This window comes from Apodemus sylvaticus, chromosome 2 (genome assembly GCF_947179515.1).
Source record: "Apodemus sylvaticus chromosome 2, mApoSyl1.1, whole genome shotgun sequence".
Lineage (NCBI taxonomy): Eukaryota > Metazoa > Chordata > Mammalia > Rodentia > Muridae > Apodemus > Apodemus sylvaticus.
Window position 1 is genome coordinate 2,117,781 of NC_067473.1, and position 26,388 is coordinate 2,144,168.

At 42.1% G+C, this 26,388-nt stretch overlaps 1 pseudogene; it reads right to left on the minus strand.

Moving 5' to 3' along the window:
* Positions 1-11,310: 11,310 nt before the first annotated feature.
* Positions 11,311-12,480, minus strand: LOC127677223 (NEDD4-binding protein 1-like; annotated as a pseudogene).
* Between the last annotated feature and the right edge of the window lie 13,908 nt (positions 12,481-26,388).

Sequence of the window (26,388 nt, forward strand, 5' to 3'; positions counted from 1 at the left end):
AAGATATGGTAGTAACTGAGGAAGAGAAGGAATACCAAGTCCAGGGAAAATCCCATTTTCAGAAATAGATAGGTGCAGAAATTTACAACTTACTTATCAGGAGTCTGTTTGGCCTTTGACAGGTAGATCTAAATCTTATAATTTCTTCGATTCCCAGAAATTTATATGAATGTTTAGTTTATAAAAAATATATTAGCATTGCCATTGTATTGAAATCCAAGATCCAATTTACTGATCTTGATTCTCTTTGTTAATTGATGTCTGTCTAGGCAAGTTGATCAATGGAATAGAATTGAAGACCCAGAAATGAACCCACAGAATTATGGTCACTTGATCTTTGACAAGGAAGCTACAACCATCCAGTGGGGGGAAAAATAGCCTTTTCAACAAATGGTGCTGGTTCAACTGGAGGTCAGCCTGCAAAACAATGCAAACTGATCCATTCTTATCTCCTTGTACTAAGCTCAAGTCCAAGTGGATCAAGAACCTCCACATAAGACCTGACACACTGAAACTAATAGAAAAGAAACTGGGGAAGACTCTTGAGGACATGGGCACAGGGGAAAAGTTCCTGAACAGAACACCAATAGCTTATGCTCTAAGATCAAGAATTGACAAATGGGACCTCATAAAATTACAAAGTTTCTGTAAGGCAAAGGACATTGTCAAAAGGACAAAACAGCAACCAACAAATTGGGGAAAGATCTTTACCAACACTACATCTGACAGAGCGCTTATATCCAATATATACAAAGAACTCAAGAAGGTAGACTCCAGAAAGCCAAATAACCCCCCTAAGAAATGGGGTACAGAGCTAAACAAAGAATTTTCACCTAAGGAATATCAAATGGATGAGAAGCACCTAAAGAAATGTTCAACATCCTTAGTCCTCAGGGAAATGCAAATCAAAAAACCCTGAAATTTCACCTCATACCAGTCAAAATGGCTAAGATCAAAAACTCAGGAGAAAACAGGTGCTGGCGAGGATATGGAGAAAGAGGAACACTCCTCCACTGCTGGTGGGGTTTCAAGCTGGTACTACCACTCTGGAAATCAATCTGGCAGTTCCTCAGAAAGCTGGGAATGATACTTCTGGAGGACCCTGCTATACCACTCCCAGGCATATACCCAGAGGATTCCCCAGCATGTAATAAGGATACATGCTCCATTATGTTCATAGTAGCCCTATTTATAATAGCCAGATGCTGCAAAGAACCCAGATGTCCCTCAACGGAGGAATGAATACAGAAAATGTGGTATATTTACACAATGGAGTATTATTCCGCCATTAGAAACAATGAATTCATGAAATTCTTAGACAAATGGATGGAACTGGAGAACATCATCCTAAGTGAGGTAACCCAGTCTCAAAAGAACACTTATGGTATGCACTCACTGATAAGTGAATATTAGTCTAGAAGCACTGAATACCCAAGACACAATTCACATATCAAATGATGCCCAAGAAGGAAGGAGTGGCCCCTGGTCCTGGGAAGGCTCAGTGCAGCAGTATAAGGGAATGCCAGGACAGGGAAGTGGGAAGGGGTGGATGGGAGAACAAGGGGAGGGAAGATGCTTATGGGACTTTCGGGGAGGGGGGGTCCAGGAAAGGGGAAATCATTTGAAATGTAAATAAAGAATATATAGAATAAAAAATTGATGTCTGTCTAGAGAATATTCATTTCATTTAGATTTTCCAATTTTATGGAGTATAGGCTTTAGAACTAAGACCTAATGATTCTTTGAATTTCCTCCGTGTCTGCTGTTATTTCTCCCCTTTCATTTCTGATTTTGTTAATTTCGGTTCTCTCTCTCTCTCTCTCTCTCTCTCTCTCTCTCTTTCTCTCTCTCTCTCTCTCTCTCTCTCTCTCTCTCTCTCTCTCTCTCTCTCTCTCGGTTTGGCTAAGGTCTGTCTGTCTTGTTGACTGTCTCAAAGCACCAGCTCTCGTTTTCATTGGTTCTTTGAACAGTTCTCTTTGTTTCTAATTGTTTGATTTCAGTCCTGGGTTTGATTATTTCCTGTCTGTCGTCTACTCCTCCTGCGCGCATTTGCTTCTTTTTATCCCCTAGAGCCTTCAGATGTGCTTTTAATCACCAGCATGAGAACTCTCCAATTTCTTTACTTAGTGCTTTCATAGTTTCCCATAAGTTTGCATATGCCGTACCCTCATTTTCATACCATTCTAGAAGGACTTTAATTTTTTCTTTAGTTCTTCCCTGATGCAGTGATCATTGAATAGAGTTGCTCAGTTTCCATGAATGTGTAAGCTTCCCTGTGCTTCTGTTGTTGTTCAAGTCCAGCTCTAATCCTTGGTGATATGATACAATGCATGAGGTTATTTCAATCTTCTTGTATCTCTTGAGGCTTACTTTGTGACTGATTATATGATCTACTTTGGAGAAGATTCTGTGAGGTGCTGAGAAGACAGTATATTCCTGTGTTTGAGTGAAATGTTCTATAGATATTTGTTAGGTCCCTTTGAATCATAACTTCTGTTAGTTTCATTATTTCTGTTTAATTTCTGTCTTGGTGACCCATCTATAGGCGAGTATGGGGTGTTGAAGTCTCCCACTATTAATGTGTGATTTAAGCTTTAGTAATGTTTCTTTTATAAATGTGGCTGCAGGCAAAGAACAAAACCTTCCTTCTCCCATTGTCCTTGTATACACCTCCAGCAGAAGGTATGATCCAGACTAAAGGTTTGCCCCAAGATCTGCATTTAAAGTGTATGTCAGTCTGAATTAAGAGTGTGCATCAAGATGTGGATCAAAAGCTTGTTTTTTCCAGCCTGAAGATCCGGGTCACAGGTGTGCCTTCCTTTTCTGGATTTCTGTTCATTTTTGATATAGTCAATTGAAAACAAGAATAGTCATCAGACTTCACCCCTCGTCAACGTGGCACAAATATATCTCATGTGTAAATGAAAACAAAAACCAGGTTATAAATAGATCAAACATTATCTAACTATCCCTCATACAACTGCAAATACATAAACAATAATCAGGCCACAATAATACCCAATATGATAAAGCTTATACAACCACAAACACATTGGAAATTTAGAATATGTTAATATCTCTCGGCAAACATCCTTTTAATATCTCAAACTTAAATATAATAGCCATGAAAATCCATTTAATTGATACTAAAGAAATTGAAATAACACAAAATATCTGTACACATGTATTCTTAACAAAATAAAACAGAAGCACTCATGTCAATTATAATCCTCACTTCTGCAGCTGCCCATGGGGCCTTTGATGGTATTTATAACTACCTCTCTTTATGGTTCCTACTGTATGTCTACTATTCTCCTTAAGTGTGTCAGTAGGTCTGGGCTCCTTTCCTGGAGGAGTGATCATTATTCCTGGTTGGTCTGTACCCTTTGTCATCCTGCTTGGATTAGGCTGTTGTAGATTCCCATTGAATTCAATCACAGGACATGGTAGTACTAAGAGATGACCTCAAGGATCTCCTGTACTTCAGACAATCCTTCTTACCTCCATGTGAAGAGACCATCCAATTTCCCCATGGTAATCTGATTCTGACACCCCTCCTAACACTGTTGTTCCTTTCTTAGCCTGTTGGTTTAAGGCCCTTAGAAGCATAAAATGACCAGGGAGAAGGGTGAGCGTTCAATGGAATGTTTGTTGTGGCTCCTGGCAGGAACTCTCCCCTCTCTGGATCCAAACCTTATAGGGAAGCAGAACTTAGTGTTTCTGTCATAGGAAGCAAGAACTTTCTTGTGCTTCACTAAGAGTGAGGATGAGTGAAACTATTCCCTTTTCTACCCCTTAATTCCAAATTATGAAATAAGTGAACCACCTATTAGAAGCTGCTTTAAACCACGTACAGCCTTCTGAAGAACTCTGCCCTAGCTATCCATGCTCCTGACACAAATTGGCCTTCTGTGTCTCCAAAAGGCCATCCATCTTTCTATCAGACCAGCTGCTTCAGAATGGTGAGGAATACGATAAGACCAGTGGTTTCAATGATCATGGGCCCACTGGTGCATTGTGTTGACTCTGAAATTAATTCCTTGGTCAGAAGCAGTACTGAGTGTAATATCATGATGGTGGACAAGGCATTGTGTATGCCCATGGCTGGTTGTTTTGGAAGAAGAATCATGGGCAGGAAAGGCTAATTTATACTCCGAATAAGTATCTATCCAGGATGAGCAAAATATTTCCTTACCACAGATGACATGCCCAATATTGTCGCCAGCCCATAGACTGAGGGATGGGACCCCGGGACCAGAAAGGGTGCAATATCTGGGGATAGGTGTCTGATTGTGCTGTAGGCAGATCTGGTAATCAGGGTCAGCTGTACCCAGGTCAGCGTTAGTGAATGAAAGTCTATGTTGATGAGCACATGCATAACCCCCATCTCTGCCACCATGACCACTTTGTTTATGTGCCTATTGGGCAATGACAGAAATGGCTGGGCAAAGAGGCTGACTGTCACTGTAAGAGTCAACTTATCCACTAGAGGATTGAATGCCTCCTGACTGAAGTCACCTTTTGATAAACATTTACATGGGACAAAACTATCTTCAAATCATTTGCACATTTGGAGAGATCTATCTACATATTTCTACCTCAGATGTTTATCTCACCAATTTTTCAATCATCTTTCAAAGTCCCTGACCATACAGCCAATCCATTAGCTCCAGCCCATGGGTCACTGACCAGTCTTAGATCAGGCCATTTCTTCTTCTAAATTCTAGTACTGTGTCTCCTACCTGAAGTTTGACTGACTGTAAAGATTCCCCTTCACCAGTATCTTTTCAGTGTTTTCCCAGAAAGGGGTTGTCACATCAAACCTGTCCACTCTGGGCGGTCCCTGCATAAAATGCAGAAACATCAATAAACCAGGTTCTAGTCTTCTCTTCCTCAGTTAGCCAATCATAGGAAACATCCCATGAGGCTATGGGTTCATGATTGGCAGCAGGCTGCGTTGCAACAGTAATAGAAACCAAACTCCACTTGATAATACATTGCTTGTTTGCCAATCCTACTTTATGATTTTGTGGGTCTGATAATACCAAGCTCATGATGGTCATTTCAGGTTACTTGGTAAATTGATAGCCTATTGTCAAATGTTTGGTTCCCCTACAACCCAAGAGTAGGCCAAGAGTTGTCATTGAAAATGTGAATAGTTGATATAGCCTTGCTCCAGAATCTCAAAGGGCTCCTCTGTGTGGTTCACGTTTAGGGTCCTGCCAAAGACTCCACTTGCCCTTGTCCCTATCTGCCACTTCTACCTCTAGTACCATTGAGTCATCTGGATGATATGGTCCCAGAGGTTCAGCAGCCTGCACAGCAACCTGGACCTCTTGAAGAGCCTTCTCATGTTCCAAGCCCCACACAAACCTAGCAGCTTTCCAAGTCACTTGGTATATGGGCCTGGGTAACATACCCAAGTGAGGAATGTGCCGTGTCCAGAATCCCAAGAGACCCCCTTAATCCTTGTGCTCTTTCCTTATGGTGGGAGAGGCCAGGTGCAATAACTTATCCTTCATCTTAGAAGGAATATATCTCTTCATGCCCCACATCACTGGACTTTCCCTGAGGTAGATAGATAGTCTTTGAATTTTGGTTGGATTGATTTCCCATCCTCTGATATGCATATGTGTTACCAATGAGTCCAAAGTGGATGCTTCCTCCTGCTTACTTGGTCCAGTGAGCATAATGCCATCAATAGAGTACATCATTGTAATATTTGTGGAAGAGGCAGATGCACAAGATTCCTTCAAGCTAAGTTATGACACAGGTCAGGAGAGATTATATGTGATTGAGGTATACTGCAGGTCTTTCCAACTGAAAACAAATTGCTTCTGGTGGTCCTTCTGAAAAGGTACTGAGAAAAAGGCATATACTTGATTAATAGCTACAAACCATGTACCAGGAAATGTGTTAATTTGTTCAAATGAGGATACTACATATGTGCAGCTGTACAGCACCTGCAATTGGAGTTACTCCCTGATTTAATTTTTGGTAATTATCTGCCATTCTCCATGATCCACCTGAATTCTGCACTGACTAGACAGAGTTAAAGGTTGGAACTACCAACCCTGCATCTTCCAAGTCCTTTATGGTGGCACTAATTTTTGCAGTTTATCCAGAGATATAATACTGTTTTTATTCACTATTTTCTTTGGAACAGGCAACTCTAAAGGCTTCCATTTAAGCTTTCCAACTATAGTAGCCTTCATTCCATAGATCATGGAACCAATGTGAGACCTGCCAACTTATAAGTATATCTATCCCAATTATACATTCTGGAACTAGGGAAATAACCATAGGATGAATCAAACAACCTCTATAAATTACATAGCCTTCATTATCCTCTAGTTTAACTTGAGAGCCACAATGTTTCTTGGGATCTCAGGGAATCAGCATCAATTTAGATCCGGTATCCAATAGACCCCAGAAAGTGAATGTTTCCTTTCTTCAGTGTACCATTATAAGAGGAATTAGGTCCCTGTTAGAAAGAACTAGAGAAAAAACTAGAGAAAGACACTGCAACTTTCAGGTGTCTAATCAAGGTCCTTCCTCAGTCACTCCTTCATTCCGGGTGTTCTGAGTCTGCAAACCGGCTCAAGTCTGAAAACGGATTCACTGGCAGAGACTGCCTTTGCCATGAGTAAATGTAATTTTATTTTCGTTCATTTGAGAAGCTTTCTGCATATACAGATCAAACAGAAATGCAGCAGGCTTCTTATCTATTTCATCTGGGGACACCATGAGTGATCAGCATGCGCCAACGACCCATACAAGTTGTGCCACTGTGAAACTCTTATTGTTTCTGCTGAATATTAGAGAGCAGTGCTGTTTACTGGCTTTTTTTTTTTTTTTTTTTTTTTTTTTGGTTTTTTGAGACAGGGTTTCTCTGTGTAGCCCTGACTGTCCTGGAACTCACTCTGTAGACCAGGCTGGCCTTGAACTCAGAAATCCACCTGCCTCTGCCTCCCAGAGTGCTGGGATTACAGGCGTGTGCCACCACCGCCCGGCTGCTTACTGGCTTTCTAATACTGGCTTAGTCAGACATCTTTCTTACAGAACCCAGGACCACCAACCAGCCCAACCACTGCAACACCCACAATAGTCTGATTCCTTCCCATTCCACCACTAACTAAGAGAATACCTTGCATTTGTATCTTATCAAGCCATTTTATCAATTGACGTTCCCTCCTTTCAATTATGGCTTGTGTCAAGTTTGATACCACCATTTTTTAGAATTGTGTTATTATGTGTCTACTGATAAATGAAAGATGTGATATATACTATCTTAGTTTGGGTTTCCATTGCTGTGAAAAGTCACCAGGACCAAGGCAGCTCTTACAAAGACAATATTTAATTTTGGCACATTTACTGGTTCAGAGGTTCAGTCTATTATTATCAAAGGGGGAACATGGCAGCTTCCAGGCAGGCATGTTACAGGAAGATCTCAGAGTCCTACACCTTGATCTGAAGGCCTCTAGGAGAATATTGACATCCTCAGGCAGCTAGAAGGCAGCTCTCAAAGTCTATCCCCCAAGTGGCATACTTTCTAATGGTGCCACTCCCTGGGCCAATCATACTCAAACTGTCGCTACTACTTCCAAAAGAATTAAATTAGACTTGTAACTTTCCCTGCACAAAATTGATTCCAATTAGATCAAGACCTTAATTACTCACATGAAATAAGGTAAATGGCACAAAGTAAAATAGCAAAACACTTCAGGATACAGATATAGGCCACAGTTTCGAGGCAAATCCTAGGGAATAGCCTCAAGGATTGGCCAAAGGAAAGAACATGACATAGTTTATGCTCACCTGGCATGGGGCACATACCTTTAATTTACTTCCAACATTTGAGAAGTAGGACTAGCCTGGCCTCTATGAGGTTCAGGCCAGCCTGATCTACATAGTAAGTTCCAGGGAACCTGTCTCAACCAACTAACCAACAAACCAAACAAACAAACAACCAGCCAACCAAAACAATGAAAAAACATTGCCCAGGGAAGAACACAGTAGTTAATATTCCAGTACTAAATGGTCAGCCCTGAAAAACATATACATACAGATAACACTATCTGAAAAATCTGAAATTATTGTTTATGCGATTAGTTACACACACACACACACACACACACACAGGAGACCACCAATTTGAAATAGAATAGAGTTGGTGACTAGTGGAAGAAGAAGAAAAAGAGAGAAGTAAAATAATGCGATTATATTTGAATCTTAAAAAAAAAAACAAAACAAACAACCCCAAATTAAAAAAAAGATAAAAAACAGTTTTGTAGAGCCAAGGAAACTACCAATAGAGTGACTAGACAGCCTATATAGCTTATGACAAAATCGTTGCAGAGAAACTTCAGACAAAGGTACAATCTCTAAGCAGTGGTTCTAAGCTTCCTAATGCTTAGACAGTTTAATACAGCTTCTATGTTGTAGTGACCCCTGACCTGTTATGGATGACTCTGTACCCCTTGCTCTCCTGGGAGAGGCTGTCTGGAATGAGGAATGAGTGACATACTCAGGTGGCTTCTTGTGAACCAATTCCTTAATGAATAAAGGAGCCAATCACTGGGTGAGTAGGTGGGACTTCTGGATTGGAGAGAGGAAGAGAGGAAGCAGGAGGGAGTTACTTCCCTTTGGAGCTGGGAAAGCAGAAGGGTAAGATGTAGCTACTAGAGCTTCCTAGTATCATGGTGGATCTGCAAGGATCCCCACCAGAGGGATCAGGTTTTAATAAGGCTTACAAAATTAGGTTTTAGTTGTTGTCCCCGGAGATTGAGCTTCCATTGTTTCTGAACTAAGTTTGTGTTGCATTTTCCTTCACGTGGCAACTCTTCTGGTTCCAGAGAGAAAGGTACAGTGGCAGAAGCCAAGCATGAGTTTACCTGAGGTGTTCCACAAAGGCCATGGGGGATTTGAAGCGCAGGGTTGGTGTGGTAGCAACCTGTCACTGGGAACCTATCCAACTGGGTGGAGATGCTTCAGAAGCTCTGGGCCAGTGAATCTCCACGAGATAAAAGCAGGTCGGCCATTGCCCACCAGTGCAGGGCCAGTCAGGCTGCTGGGGCAGAGTGAGGCACAAGTGAGGGAATGTGCAGATTTGGTTCATACTTTTTCAATAATTCACCTAACAGGTTCACTGCCCTCTCTACTTGAAGTTCATTTTACTACTACTTCATACAACCATAATTTTGCTAGTGTTATGGGTTGTATTATGAATATCTTTGGACATAGAAATTTGCCTATGGGGTCTCAACCCATATGTTAAGAACTACTGACCTACATACAGTATATAAAGGATTATAAAGTTAAACACCTTAAAACCCCCAACTGCCAATCAATAAATAGGCCAAAAGAATGAAACTGACTATTCTCAAAAACAAAAAATACAATCGTCTGCACATATATTTTCAGAAAGATTTAATATTCTTAACCACCAGGAAATGTATTTGAGAGTACCCTGAGATTGTATCTCATGTCCAAACAAAACAAAACAAAGGAATGTGGAGTGAGAGGAACACTCATTGTTACTGATCACTCAACAGGATGCAGTCACTATGGAAGTGAACATGGTGCTTCTCTTGAGACTCAACATAGAACTACATTATGAACCAGCTGTCACTCTTGGTTGGATGTGTGTCTAAAGTGCTCTGTATCTTCTAAGGAGGGACATGCACACATTCATGTTGATGTTGGCAGCTTTCACAATAACAAGGGAATGGGAACATCCTATATTGTCCATCAATAGATGAATGAATAATGAAGGCATGACATGTATACAATGGTATTCTACTTCGGTGTAAAGAAAAATGGAAACTTGGCATTAAAGGATGATGGGTAGAAGGGTAAAATATCCTTCAAAGTGAGTTAATGTAGGCCCAGTATTCAAATGCCATACATTCTTTCTCATTTGTATATCCAAGATTAAAACATGTATTTATTGTGGTATGTACACAGAGGCCTGAATAATAGTGTTTGGGTTTTTTAATTTTTTTTTTTTACTTATTCACATTACATCCCACTCAGTGCTACTCTCAGTTACTCCCTCCCAAAATTCTTCCTCCATCCTCTTCCCCTGCTCCTCTGTGTGGGTGAGGTCCCTGGTTATCTCCTGACCTCGACACACCACGTCTCTGTGAGGCTAGCTAGGCTCATCTTCTCCCACTGAGGCCAGACAAGGCAGCCCAAGTAGGAGAACATACCCCACTTACAAGCAACAGCTTTTGGGATAGCCCCAGCTCCATTTGTTTGAGACACACATGGAGACCAAGCTGCATGTGTTGGGAGGCCAAGGTCACTAGACCTTGCTTTTTGGTTGGTGGTTCAGTCTCTGAGAACACCAAGGGTCCAGGTTAGTTGATTCTGTTGATCTTCCTGTGGAGTTCCTATCACCTTAGGAGCCAGAATCCTTCCTCCTATTCTTCCATAAGACAAACCCCAAGCTCCATCTACAGTTTGTCTGTGGGTGTTTGCATCTGTCTGAGTGAGCTGCTGTGTGGGTCTTAGTTTGAGTCTGATTTCCAATGACCAAGGGAACTCTTAAAAAGGCAAACATTTAATTGGAACTGACTTGCAGTTTCAGAGGTCCTTTATCATCATGGTAGGAAGCATGGCCGCCTGCAGGCAGACTAGATACTTGAAGAGACGAGATTTTTACATCTTGATCCAAAGGCAGCAAGGAGGTGACTGTTCCGCTGGCAGCCAGGAAGAGGGTCTGGATCACAATGGCCAGACTCGAGCACACGTATGAGACTTTCAAGCTTCATCCTGACAGTAGCCCCCTTCCTCTAAAAGGCCTCAGCTCCTCCAACAGGGCCACACTTCCTGAAACTGCCACCTCCCACAGGCCAATGATATTCAATCCACCACAATTACAAAAATACCCATGAGATGTAAAAGAATAAACTTTCGACAGAGTTGAGGAAGGCAAGGGAACACCTGTGACGTGAACACATGACTGAAAATATTGTGGTTGGAAGAGAACAGCTAAAAGGTGTTCAAGCAGGGACATTGGGGCAGAGACCGGCAGGAAAGAGGACTAATCAAACCTCATGACAGAAGAATACAGCAAGACTATTACTTCATAAACTTATCAAAATAAATATATATACTAAAAAAATATTTTCACTTTGTAGCATTCTACATAATGTTTCAATTCTTACTCATAGGCATTTAAAAAATTAAAGTCAGTAAAGCATCAGTCTGTTACTCAAGAGTTCTCATTTACCATTTCTTTTGAGTAAACATCTTTTTGTATGTACCAAACATCCTCCTCCCTTTGTCTTTATAACACATCAAGGTTCACTCTGGGTTCTTCACATTTCGGCACTTCCCACAATTGGCAGCTCCTCCGCTCCTCACCCCCTCCCCCACCCCACGATCATCCCTGGACTCTCGGGCCAGCCTGCAGTCTAACACTAGGGCTGATGGGACATTGGTCTTTGATGCAGGGATGACCTGCTAGAATCTGGTCAATCTTCAGTTTTTGCTCAGAGTCAGGAGAGATGTCCAGCAACACCTCCCTCAGCTTGCTTGTCTCTGTAGAAGATCTCTGGGCCAACCCTGGGAAGGTTTTGGACTGGCTCTCTGGATCCAGGGTGGAGCCTCGTGGCTTGTGTTGGCTCCCCGGGTGTTGTGGCTCTGGAAGGCAGGGTCAAATGTGCCCATACTTGGCTGGGCATTGAGTCTCGGCTGCATGTATCTAAGAAAGACCTCCTTTTGAAGAAATTCTTCTAGCTGGCGTCTATTTCTTCTCAGAGGGTCATCAGGAACCATAAATATGTCCCCAGCAAACATGTACTGAAGCAGTCTTTTTGTAATATCTCTCCAGGACATCGACTTCGTCACAAACTCTCTGCAGTTAGCATTCTTTACAGTTTTACCCCCAGTCTTGCCTGCTAATTGTAGCAGGAACCTGTCCTCATAAGAAGCAATTCTTTGCCCAAAGATCACCTGGGCAGGAGTTAAAGCTAATATCCCAAGATCCTGGAGCCGACTTAAGAAGTGCTGTTCTGTGACTTTAGAATCCCTACTTGTTCTCCACTGTGGGACAAACACAGTGATGTTTCTGTTGCTGAGCTTCCAAAAATATTCAACTGAAATTGCTATGCTGTGGCAACTAAAGAACGTTTCCAGACCATGGGAAATTGCAATATTGCTGCCGTCTATTACAATATGCTTCAAATCTGCTCTCCCTGGTTCAATTTTTAATTCCAGCTTGTATGGTATTTTTAGGGTATCTTGAGATCTTTGAGCCCCTGTGTGAGACGAATGCATATGATCAGAGGTCCCTGACAACCGTGCCTCAGTATCTGAAGTTAGCAGTTTGGGTAGTGGCAACAGTGGAGAAAGCTGGGAATCATCTGGCTTCAGCTGGAGAGAGCTGCCACAGCCCCAGTGCTTCTCATAGGCCGGCTTCATATTATTTGGAAGCAAAGTTTCTGCTTGCTGTTGAAAATCATTTTCAGGCATTTCTTCTGGGGCAACTGGGAAAGCTAGTAGGGCTGGTTTCCTTTCCTCAGTTTCCTTCAGAGCCGGTGCAGTAGGTTCAGTGGGCTGTCTGTCTTGATCCTCAGTTTTATCAGGTCCTATAGGTGCGAAATTAAGCACTTCCTGTTCTTTTCCTTCCCCTGTCTTTGGTCTCTCAAGCCTTTATATTATCATAGCTATTTTTTCTTGATATACAGCTATTTTTTTGGTTATTGCATGGCTGGTTTTTCAACTTTTTTTGAGACTTTTTTCTTGCTGTGTACTTACCCTTCCAACCTCTTTTGTGAGGAAATATATAAAGATCGCAATTGAACGGAGGTAGAGGTTTACTCTGGTGATCACAGTTGCAATAAGTACAGGGATGGCTTCTTAAAGTATCATTTGTATCTCCTCAACTCTTACCCTTCATTTTAAGGGATCTGAAAGGGAATGTTCCATGTGTAATGCAGGCAAAGTCTTCCTAAGCAGTTAAGATTGTCCTTTGAATTGTTTTACTGTGATTCACTTGCTTTGTCCCTTGTTCTGGGCTGGAGGTCACCTGAGTCTTTGGGCACCTGGTAGAACCTGAGGAAACAGTGTTTCTCCTCAGACAATCCCTGGTGAATTTCCTTTGTGGGGCTTTCTGTCAGAGGACTCCTGACCTCTGCTTCTTGCAATGTTGGTGGTATTTGTAGTCAATCACACTGGGGTTTTCTTCCAAACAGTTGGAACACCAGATGTATGCCAGACATACTAGATGTATCTTTTATTTGCCCAATGTAGTTGTTGTCTCTGAAGCTTACTTCTGAATAAGTTTTAGTTCCCTCTGAACTCTGGCTGGTTGGGTCAACTCAGCTGTTACAACTCTGTAAGTCCTCTCAAGAAGTCTGATTCAATTCGGCCTATCTAGAATTCTTAAGGAATTGCTCTGCTTAGTGTCAAATTAACTCTGGCAGCATGTTCTAATCTTCTGGCTCCTTCTTATTCTCTGGCTTGAACTGTCTCTGCAGAATCTCACAAAGGAGCTCAGTCCACCAATGCTCGCTCTCACAAAATGTATGCCCAACTCCACTCAACTAGACTGACTGAACAGAACTCTGTGCTTGTGCTGCTGTTTCTCCCTAGAGTTAGGCACGTCCCATCTCTGATACATTCAGTCAAATCTTTCTCTGATTGGTCTCTTTGTCGCCTCCAATTTGATGTCATAGTTTGGGATTAAAGGTGTGTACTAAAGGATTCTAGCGACAGCGATTCAAAATATTCCTAGGGGTGTGTCTGCATTCCAATAGGTGTGTCTGCATTTCCTCAGACCTAGAAGGTCCTTGGATGTGATCTTCAGAGCAGCCATGTTTCTGGACTAAAATTCCTCTAGAATCAGTGACTGAACAGTGGATAGTCCTTAGTTTATCCTATCATGGTAGGGCTTGCTGAATAAAGCTCTTTTATGACAAAATCACATAGAAATCAGTTCCAATCCAATTAAATCAACTCTAGCTAAATATTGGAGGAGGAAGACAGAGTTTCACTATGCCCCAAGGAGACTATGGGGAAAGATGCCCACAGACTTGTCCTCAGCCCTATGGTACAGGCAGGCCATAGACACACAAAGCCCTATCACCCCACACAGCTCTGTTGCAGGAGGTTTGATTATACTGTGAAACCCCAAATTGTGGTGTTTACTTGAAAAGCCTGTTTCTAGTTGTGGTTGACTCACCCTTACCACATACCTTTAATCCCTGGGTGCGGAATACAGACAAGTTCTTAGTACTCACTCTTAATACCGATCATTGAAGGTCAAGTTAGTTTGTAGAAGGAAACACCAACATTTGAAAGTAATGTCTGGTCTGGCCCGATGCCCTGAGCAGCCCTTGGGTGCAAACTCTGCAGCCAGTTCCACAACACCCAGAGGAAGCTCCATTCCCAGGCGCTTTTACATACCCAGGATCACAGGATCATAGGATCACAGGATCACAGGATCATAGGATCCCAGGAGCTTGGTCACACCAGGATCTCAGGGTCCCAGAGGCAGCTTGACTCCCAGAAGCTCAGACATACCCAGCATCTCAGGATCACAGGATCCCAGAAACACAGGATCCCAGAGACAGCTTGACTCTGAGGAGTTCTGACACAACCAGGATCACAGGAAGGACAGGCTCCAGTCAGACATAGCAAGGGTAGGTAGCACTAGAGATAACCAGATGGCAGGAAGTAAGTGTAAGAACATAAATAACAGAAACCAAGGTTACTTGGCATCATCAGAACCCAATTCTCCCACCATAGCAAGTCCTGGATACACCATAACAAGTGAAAAGCAAGATTCAGATCTAAAATCACTTCTCAGAATGATGACAGAGGACTTTTAAAAGGACATAAATAACTCCCTTAAAGAAATACAGGAGAACACAGGTAAATAGCTAGAAGCCCTTAAAGAGGAAACACAAAAATCCCTTAAAGAATTACAGAAAAACACAATCAAACAGGCAAAAGAAATGAACAATACCATCCAGGATATAAAAATGGAAGTAGAAACAATAAAGAAATCAAAAAGTGAGACAACCCTAGAGCTAGAAAACCTAGGAAAGAGATCAGGAGTCATAGATGCCAGCATCAGCAACAGAATATAAGAGATAAAAGAATCTCAGGTATACAAGATACCATAGAAAACATTTATACAACAGCCAAAGAAAACACAAAATGCAAAAAGCTCCTAACCCAAAACATCCAGGAAATCCAGGACACAATGAGAAGACCAAACCTAAGGATAATAGGTATAAAAGAGAGTGAAGATTCCCAACTTAAAGGGGAAGTAAATAGCTTCAACAAAATCATAGAAGAAAACTTCCCTAACCTAAAGAGATGCCCATCAATATACAAGAAGCCCTCAGAACTCCAAATAGACTGACCAGAAAGGAAATTCCTCATGTCACATAATAATCAAAACACCAAATGTACTAAACAAAGAAAGAATATTAAAAGCAGTAAGGGGAAAAAGGTCAAGTAACATATAAAGGCAGGCCTATCAGAATTACACCAGACTTCTCACCGGAGACTATGAAAGCCAGAAGATCCTGGGAAGATGTTATACAGACCCTAAGAGATCACAAATGCCAGCCTAGACTACTATACCCAGCAAAACTCTCAAACACCATAGATGGGGAAACCAAGATATTCCATGATAAAGCCAAATTTATACAATATCTTCCTACAAATCCAGCCCTACAAAGGATAATAGATGGAAAACTCCAACACAAGGAGGGAAACTACACCCTAGAAAAAGCAAGAAAGTTATCTTTCAACAAACCCAAAAGAAGATAGCCACACAAACATAATTCCACCTCTAATGAAAAAAATAACAGGAAGTAACAATCACTTTTCCTTAATATCTCTTAATATGAAAATATTACCAACATATCCTAATTGTTTGAAATTCAAAAATATGAGGAATTATAAATTAGTTGGCTATCATCCAGTGGTCTCTCTAATTTAGTAATTGAAAAAATATGTCCAACAGTATATAATCCATATACACTTTCTGCTTGTTTGTACATGAGTGTCTTGCTGTGTACCACATAATGGTCTTGAAATCATGTTTCTCCTATCTCAGCCTCTCTATAAGTAGGATTGTTTATTTGATGTTTTACACTATACTATGGTTTTCAGAACAGCTTACATATTTCAAAATTATTTATATAGCTAAAAGAAACATAGACAATTTGGGAGGTAGCTTGTAAGAGAACAACAAAGAGTGAGACTAAATGTTTTGCTTGATATTTATAATTATTGTATCAATTTTTAAGATGACCTTGTAAGTTACTCTTTTTCTGTGTCACACAGAAAATCATCACAGCCAATGAACCAGTATCTTACCCTCACCTAATGTCTGTGCCACTCTCCAAGCAGGACCATTGTTCATTGAAACAGTTGATGAATGTGACTTCATGGACAGACCATTTTAATACACACACCATTTCTTAAATGAATGTAACCTGTTCCCTGTGGGCTGAGAATGATGACAATCACTCAAGTTGAATAGCTTTGACCTTAGCAGGAAATCTGTATCCAAATAATTGTATCTATAAACCATTCCTTGGTGCAGCATAACTGTCAACTCTTAGTTTAGCTATTATAGAGGTAAAATCCTTTGGTGATGTGAGGGACATTGAAATATAGCTTTATTACAATGAACCCCAATGTCTAAAAATTGTCATTTGTGGTTTCTACCACAGTAAGAGCCATGATTGTAAGCTCTACTAAAAACAAAACAAACAAACAAACAAAAAGACTTTATCTTTTTATGTTCATTTAATAACATGTCCATTATTTTTTATGATTGGTATAAAATATATATTGTGTTGAATATAATAAAAAATAAAAATTAAAAAAAATATATAGAAGTATCACAAAAAAGAAAGTAATGACTAACTGAGAGGTAGACAGTGTGATGAAACAGAGAAAGATTTGACAGAATAGGAAATTCCCAACTCTGAGAACAGAGAGAACAGAAAGGCTACTAAAACACTGCAGCGAAAGGAGAGAGGAGAAAGGATCTGTCCTACCAGGAGTGTGCTGCAGAGACAGACTAAAGAGACAAGCTAGAAGGTGGGACACACAGCCCACATTCTGGTGGAATGATCCAGAGAATGAGAAGGATCCAGGAGGTTAGAACACATCCCCAGACTACAGGAAGTGGCCAATTCAGATCTATACCCTCACTACTAGACGTCTCAGATTTGTGCCTATAGCACCCTGGGGCCTCCACCTAGTTCCAGGTACAGTACTCGAGTGGTCTCCCACTTCCTCTGAATCCTGTTATCCCTCCCCTGCTCTCCCTACACCTGATACCCACAGTTAGCATTCTGTCTAAACTCCCACAATTACCTGACAGCAGCCAGGCAGGCCTGACCCACCATAAAAGGGGTTCCTTGCCCCTCCTCTCTCTTACTAGTGTTCTCTTGGTCCCTGACCTCTTGCTCCCCCACCTTCCCCATTCCCTTCCCCCCTCTCTCCACATGTTCATGGCTGGCCTCTACTTCTTTACTCTGTCTCTCTCTGCCTCTATGTCTGTCTGTGTCTCTGTCTGTCTGTCTGTCTGTCTCTTTCTCTCTCTTTCTCTCTCTGCCTTTCTCTGCCTCTACTACCCTCTTTGCTCACCTCCCCATGCCCTGAATAAACTCTATTCTGTGCTCTACTGTCGTGTGGCTGGCCCCTCTGGCATGGGCCTGCTGAGACATCCCCTTGCCCCACACCTCACCACACAGCCCAATAGAACATATCCCCTTCTCTCTTTACCATTTTATAAACACATCGCCCACCCTGCCCTGAGAGGCCAAACCTGCTCCATCTTGGGACAGGCCTCCATTTTAAAAGAAAAAGTACAGCCTGAGCATTTGACCCAAGCTATCCCCCAAGTACCTGGAAGGACCTCAGGGCTTGTTCTGGGCCAGAGTTACTTCCTAGCAACAGTTAATCAAAGATCCCTCTGACTGTTTCAGATGTACTTTCAGACAGTTTGTGATTGTATACAGACTTGCTTCGGAACACCCACCAGTTGGCTTACAATAGTTTTTCTATTAGATACGGTCCAGGTTGGGCACCCCCTCAGGAACCGCCATTCCCTATAGAACCATATCCTGCTGAGGGTTCAGGGCTGTCCTGCTGTGTTGGGGTTGGCTTGGAGGAGAGCCAAAGCCCAACCCTAATGCCTTTATATTGGAAATGTATCTCAGCCCTACACCCATCCCCCACTCGCCTCCCACCAGGTTTCCTGCCTGCATCCACCTTCTCTATATGCGGGTTTTTCCCTTTCTGAGGATTCAACTACCCTCCCTTGGGCCCTCCTTTTATTTCTGTTCTTTAGTTCTGTGAATTGCAGGCTCCCTGTGCTTTATGGCTGGCGTGCACTCAGAGAGCGCACACCAGGCTTGTCCTTTTGGGTCTGGGCTTCCTCACTCAGGATGGTCTTTTCTAGTTCCACCCAAATTTCATGATGTCTGTTTTAATAGCTGAGTAGTATTCCATTTTGTAAATGAACCATATATTCTTTTTTAATTGAATACCTTCTTCATTTATATTGCCAATGGTAAAACCTTTCCTGATGATATCCCCCTCCCCTAAGGTGCCCTGCCCTCCCCCTCCTCCTTCCCCCTGCCTTCACCCAACACACTTCCTCCCCCCCCTTGGTTTCTCGTTGTTGGGGCCTCTGTTGAGCCTTTACCTGACCAAGGACCACTCCTCCCACTGATGCCCAACAAGGCCTTCCTCTGCCACATTTTTGGCTGGAACCATGTGTGCCCTTAGTTGATGGTTCAGTCCTTGGGAGTCTTGGGGTGTCTGGGTGTCTGAAATCATTGTTCTTCCCATGGGGGGAAACCACATATTCTTTATCCATTCTTCACTTGATAGACATCTAGGTTGTTTCCAGTTTTTTGTTGTTATGAGTAAAGCTGCTGTGAACACAACGGAGCAAGTGTCCTTGTGGGATGGTGGAGCATGCTTGGTGTGCATGCCAGCACTAGAATACCTGGGCCAGATAGAGAACTCTTCTGAGAACACGTTTCTGAGAAACAGCCAATTTAATTTCCAGAGTGGTTGAACAAGTTTGTAATCCCACCAGTTACATATTTGTCTTTTTTATTTAAAAACTTGTTTGTCAATAGTTACTTCAGACCTAATGGATTTCTTGATCAAGTTTGCCTCTTCACAGGATCTTTGGGAATTATTTTAGGCCATATGTAATTCTATACCTGTCTTAGTCAGGGTTTCTATTCCTGCACAAACATCATGACCAAGAAGCAAGCTGGGGAGGAAAGGGTTTATTGAGCTTACACTTCCACGTTGCAGTTCATCACCAAAGGAAGTCAGGACTGGAACTCAAGCAGGTCAGGAAGCAGGAGCTGATGCAGAGGCCATGGAGGGATGTTTTGTACTGGCTTGCTTTCCCTGGCTTGCTCAGCCTGCTGTCTTATAGAACCCAAGAGCACCAGCCCAGGGATGGCACTACCCACAAGGGACCCTCCCCCTTGATCACTAATTGAGAAAATGCCTCACAGTTAGATCTCATGGAGGCACTTCCCCAACTGAAGCTCCTTTCTCTGTGATAACTCCAGCCTGTGTCAAGTTGACACACAAAACTAGCCAGTACAATACCTATGTAAGAAACAATATTTTCTGAAATGAAGTTGATTTGATTTTTTTTTCTAATTCATACCAGCAATCTATACTATTTGATTTGTTTAAACAAGATTGAAGAAAATAATCAAATAGAATACAAATACAAATAGAATCCACATTATAATTACATAATCATAATCTGCTCTACACATGATGTGTGCGTCTGTGTGTGTGTGTGTGTGTCTTTGTGTAGCTGCTGTGTGTCTGTATGCACATACATCTAATCCATGTGAATGTGGAAGCCAGGGGTTGATTTCAGGTATTTTATTGGATCACACTCCCTCTCCAACTTTTCCTTTGTTTGCTCGCTCGCTAGCTCGCTTGCTTGCTTATTGGTTTTGGAGACAGAGCCTCTCACTGAACCTGCAGCCCTCAGATTCAACAAGACTAGGAGAGCAACAGGCTTCAGGGGTCCCCCCTCCATCTCTCCAGCACAAGGAGCACAGGCACTTAAGTCCATTCCCATTGTAGTTGCTTGCATAACAGACACTTCATCACCTGAACCTCCAGAATTTAGAATATTATCAAACCATTAATAACATCATTATCTCTGCCTCCCAGAGTGCTGGGATTTCTTACTACTTTAAAGGAATCGCCCAGATTGGCACTGGATTGTGGTCACTTCTGAAGATGCCTTGTTGTCATGACATCCCAGATCTTCCAGATCTGTTTTCACCACGTAATTGAGAAGGGGGGGGGGAGAAGCAAGGGTGTATGTATGTGATAGGTCATTTCTCCGCTGGTGAAGGGACCCGATTCAAGCCAGATTAGAGTGCACTGAAGGCAGGTGTGCTGGGAAGCCGCTCTAGAGTGAGCTCCCTGCCCCCAAGGTCTGAGATCAGGGAAGTCACCATGGGGAGGGGGCAGGGAGAGAAAGAGAGAAAGGGTGTATGTGTGTGCAGAGAGAGAAAGATGGAGAAGGGAGGGAGGGAGAGAGAAAGGGAGGTGGGAGAAAATGTCTGAATTATATAGGGAAGAGCCTTTAGAGGAAGGGCAGCCTGGCCCCTAGACTGGAAAGGTCAGAACTGGGGGCAGGGTTTGTCTGGTAGTGACTGAGAGATGCCGGGAGAATCTGGAGGCTAGATTTACCTTGGTATGGAAAATATGCACCACAGTCCCTTGTCCCTGGCTCCAAAGTCAACCCTGTGTCTATTTCAAGCCACGTGGTCCAGGTTCATCCCCTTCTTCATCCATCTTCTCTTTCTCTTCTCTCTGTCCCTATCTGTCCTGGATCCGCCACCCAAACTAACACCCTCCAGCCCACCTCATGTTCGCCTTGCTCCCAAAGTCCTGGGTGATATTTTCTAGTTCCATCATTTGCCTATGAAATTCACGATGCTTTTGTTTTTAACGGCTCAGTAATATTTCATTATGTAAATGAACCACATTTTCTTTATCCATTCTTCGGTTGAGGGACATTTAGATTGTTTCCAGTCTCTGGATATTACCAATGAAGCTGCTACGAGCAATTGTTCATGTGGGGTGGTAGAGCATCTTTTGGATATATATCCACGAGTGTTATAAAACGAGTGTTATACCTGGGACTTGAGGTAGAACTAGTCCCAATTTTCTGAGAAACCACCAAATTGATTTCCAGAATGGTTATACAATTTTGCATGCCCATCAGCAGTGGAGGAGTGTTCCCCTTGCTTCACAACCTTGCTAGCAAGTGCTGTCCTTTGGGAGTTTAATCTTAGCCATTCTGATGGGTGTACAGCGGAATATCAGAATAGTTTTGATTTGCATTTTCCTGACAACTGAGGAGGTTGAACATTTCTTTAGGTGCTTCTTATCCATTCAAGAGTCCTCTGTTGAGAATTCTGTTTAGCTCTTTATCCCATATTTTAATTGGGTTATTTGGATTGTTGGTATCTAATTTCTTGAGTTCGTCCTATATTTTGGATATTAGCCCTTTGTCTGATAGAGGATTAATGAAGGTCCTTTCCCAATCTGTAGGCTGTCCTTTTGATCAATGACAACGTCCTTTGACTTACAGAGCCTTTTCAGTTTCATGCTGCCCCATTTATTAATTGTTTACCCTAGTACCAGAGCCATTAGGAACTTCCCAGGAACTTGTCTCCTTTACCAGTGATTTCAAGGCTATTCCCACTCTCTGTTCGATAGACCAGTTTTTTGTTGGTTATTTAATTATTTATATTTTTGTTGTTCCCTGACATGGTTTCCCCTCTACAAATCCTCATCCCATCCATCCTGCCCCTGACTCTATGAGGGTGCTCGCCCCACACATCCACTCCCTCCTCACAGCCCTAGCATTCTCCTAAGCTGGGACATCGAGTTTCTACAAGTTCAAGGGCCTCTCCTACCACTGATGCCAGATAAGGCCATCCTCTGCTACATATGTAACTGGAGCCATGGGTCCCTCCATGTGTGCTCTTTGGTTGGTGGCTTACTCCCTGGGAGCTCTGTGGGGGGTCTGGCTAGTTGATATTGTTCTTCCTGTTGGGTTGCAATCCCCTTCAGCTCCTTCAGTCCTTCCTCTAGCTCTTGACTTGGGGTCCCTGGGCTCAGTCTGATAGTTGGCTGTTAGTATCTGCTTCAGTATTAGTCAGGTGCTGGCAGAAACTCTCAGGGGACAGCACACCAGGCTCCAGTCAGCTAGCATTTCTTGGCATTAGCAATAGTGTCTGCAGATAAGATGGATCCCTAAGTAGGGCAGTCTCTGGATGGCCTTTCCTTCAGTCTCTGCTCTACTCTTTGTCCCTGCATTTCCTTTAGACAGGAGGAATTTTGGGTTAAAAGTTTTTCGATGAATGGGGGCCCCCATCCCTCAACTAAGGGCCATACCTATCAATTGGATATGGTCTCTATAGGCTCTCTCCCCCCTCTGTTGTGTGTTTCAGCTAATGTCATCCCTGTTGGGTCCTGGGAACCTCTTCTTCCCTGACATCCAGACTTTCTAGTGCCTAGCCCTAGTTCCCCATCCACTGCTAAACACCTCCATTCAATTTCTGGCCCCTCGGTACTTCTCCCCATCTCCTCCCACACCTGATCCTGCCCTCCTGTTTTTCTCCTCTTCCTCCCCTCTCTCTCTCCCAGGTCCCTCCCTCCCTCTACCTCCCATGATTATTTTGTTCCCCCTTCTAAGTAGGACTGAAACATTCACACTTTGGCCTTCCTTCTTGAGCTTCATATGATCTGTGAGTTTTATTGTGAGCATACTGAGCTTTTAGGCTGCTATCCACTTATCAGTGAGTGCATACCATGTATGTTCTTTTGTGACTGGGTTACCTCACTCAGGATGATATTTTCTAGTTCCACCCAGTTGGCTGTGAATATCATGAAGTCATTGTTTTTAATAGGTGAGTAGTACTCCATTGTAAATGTACCTTAGCCAGGGTCATTTTGATTTGCATTTCCCTGATGACTGAGGATGTTGAACATTTCTTTAGGTGCTTCTTGGGCATTTGGGATTCCTCAGTTGAGAATTCTTTGTTTACCTCTGTACCGCATTGTTTAAATAGGATTATTTGGTTCTCTGGAGTCTTGCTTCTTGAGTTCTTTGTATATATTGGGTATTAGCCCTCTTTTGGATATAGACTTGGTAAAGATCTTTTAATAATCTGTGGGTTGCCATTTTGTCCTATTAACAGTATCCTTTGCCTTACAGAAGCTTTTCAGTTTTCAATTTTATGAGGTCCCATAGTTGATCTTAGAGCCTGAGCCATTAGTGTTCTGTTCAAGAAAATTTACCCTGTGCCGATGATGTGTTCGAGGTTCTTTCTCACTGTCACTGCTATTAGTTTCAGTGTGTCTGGTTTTATGTGGAGGTCCTTGATCTACTTGGACTTGAGCTTTGTACAAAGAGATAAGAGTGGATCAATTTGCATTCTTCTACATGCCAATCACCAGTTGAACCAGCACCATTTGTTGAAAAATCCTGTCGTTTTTTCCTCTGAACGGTTTTGGCTTCTTTGTCAAAAATCAGTTGACCATAGGTGTGTGGGCTTATTTCTGAGTCTTCAATTCTATTCCATTGATCTATCTACCCTTCTGTTTCTGTACCAATACCATGCATTTTTTTTTTAAATCACTGTTGCTGTGTAGTACAGCTCAGGGTCAGGTATAGTGATTCCTCTAGAAGTTCTCTTATTGCTGTGAATAGTTTTCGTTATCCTGGGTTTTTTTGTTATTCCAGATAAATTTGAGAATTGCTCTTTCCATCACTGTGAAGAAGTGAGTTGGAATTTTGATGGGGATTGCATTGAATCTGTATATTGCTATTGGTAAGATGGCCATTTTTAATATGTTAATCCTTTCAGTCCATGAGCATGAAAGATCTTTTCATCTTCTGAGATCTTGTTCTATTTCTTTCTTAGGGGACATGAAGTTTTTAATCCTACAAATCTTTCACTTGTTTGGTTAGAGTTACACCAAGGTATTTTTTATTATTTGTGACTATTGTGAAGGGTGTCATTTCCCGAATATCTTTCTCAGGTCACTTATCCTTTGAGTATAGGAAGGCTACTAATTTGTTTGAGTTAATTATATCTCTGGCCACTTTGCTGAAGTTGTTTATCAGCTGTAGGAGTTCTCTGGTGGAGTTTTGGGGGTCACTTAAGTATACTATCATATCATCTGCAAATAGTGATATCTTGACTTCTTACTTTCCAGTTTGTATCCCTTTGTCCTCCTTTTGTTGTCTAATTGCTCTGGCAAGGACTTCAAATACTATATTGAATAGGTATGGAGAAAGTGGACAGCCTTGTCTGGTCCCTGAGTTCAGTGGGATTGCTTCAAGTTTCTCTCCATTTAGTTTGATGTTGGCTACCGGTTTGCTGTATATTGCTTTTATTATGTTTAGGTATGGGCCTTGAATTCCTGATCTTTCCAAGACTTTTAACATGAAGGGATGTTGAATTTTGTCAAATGCTTTTTTAGCATCTAATGAGATGATCATTTTTTTCCTTTGAGTTTGTTTATATAGTGGGTTACATTGATGGATTTCTGGATATTGAACCATCCCTGTATCCCTCAGATGAAGACTACTTGATCATGGTGAGTGATCATTTTAATGTATTCTTGAATTCTATGTGCAAGAATTTTGTTGAATATTTTTGCATCAATATTCATAAGGGAAATTGCTTCTGATGTTCACTTTCCTTTTTGGGTTTTTGTGTGGTTTAGATATCAGCATAACTGTGGCTTCATAGAATGAATTAGGTAGTGTTCCTTCTGTTTCTATTTTGTGAAATAGTTTGAAAAGTATTGGTATTAGGTCTTTTTTGAAGGTCTGATAGAACTCTAAACTAAAACCATCTGGTCCTGGGCTTTTTTTGGTTGGGAGACTATTGATAACTGCTTCTATTTCATTAGGGGTTATGGGGCTGTTTAGATGGTTTATCTGATCCTGATTTAACTTTGGTACCTGGTATCTGTCTAGAAAATTGTCCATTTTATTCAATTTTCCAGTTTTGTTGAATATAGGCTTTTGTAATAGGATCTGATGATTTTTTTTTTTAATTTTTTCAGTTTCTGCTGCTGTATCTCCCTTTTCATTTCTGATTTTGCTAATTTAGATACTGTCTCTGTGCCCTCTGGTTAGTCTGGCTAAGGGTTTATCTATCTTGCTGATTTTCTCAAAGAACCAGCTCCTAGTTTTGTTGATTCTTTGTTTCTGCTTGGTTGATTTTAGCCCTGAGTTTGATGATTTCCTGCCATCTACTCCTTTTGGGTGTATTTGCTTCTTTTTGTTCTAGAGCTTTCAGGTTTGCTATTAAGCTGCTAGTGTATGCTCTCTCCAGTTTCTTTTTGGAGGCACTTAGGGCTATGAGTTTTCCTCTTAGTACTGCTTCCATTGTGTTCCATAAGTTTTGGTATGTTGTACCTTCATTTTCATTAAATTCTAAAAAGTCTTTAAATTCTTTCTTTATTTCTTCCCTGACCCAATTATCATTGACTAGAGATTTGTTCAGCTTCCATGTGTATATGCGCTGTCTGTTGGTTTTTGTTCATATTGAGGAACAGCTTTAGTCCATGGTAATCTGTTAGGATGCATGGGATTATTTCAATCTTCTTGTAGCATTGGTTTCTGTGAGTATGTTCTTGCACTTGCTTCTTACTATCTGGTTATCTCTGGTCTTATCTGGCCTTACTGTCTCTGACTAGAGCCTCTCCTTCCTGTGAGCCTGTGAGCCTGGAGATCAAGCTGTATCTGGGTGTGATTGGGGTGGGGAGGGCTATAGCACCAGGTCTGCTCCCACACAAAGATACGACCTGGAAGGATCATGTCCATGACTGGGCAGGGGGTTCCAGTGTCCCCTGGGCCCCAGGCAGGTCCCAGTTAAGCCAGGTATTGGGGCAGTAGTGATGGACTCACCTGGGTATGTAAGAACTCCTGGGGGTCAAGGTGTCTCTGGGTGTGATTGGGGTATGGCTGTAGCACAGGGTCTGCTCCTGAGAGCAGACTGAGACCAAATCTGCTCAGACTCCATTTTAGAGAACTTGAATTCAGGTAAACTAACAGGCCAGTACCTAGCATTAGTTTCCAAGTTACCCCCCAACAAAACCTGAGCCTAGGTCCAGTTTCTAGGCTAACCCCAACAAGATCTGGTCTTCAGATTAATCTCCAACAAATCCAGCATTTCCAGGTTAATTTCCAACAAGCCTGCCCTCTGCCTAACACCCACCAATGCAGAGGAAAGCAGAAGTTAAGTTTATGGTTTGAGCCATAGTAGCTCCCCAATTAGATGCTCGCCAGGCTAGAAGCACTCACCCCAACCC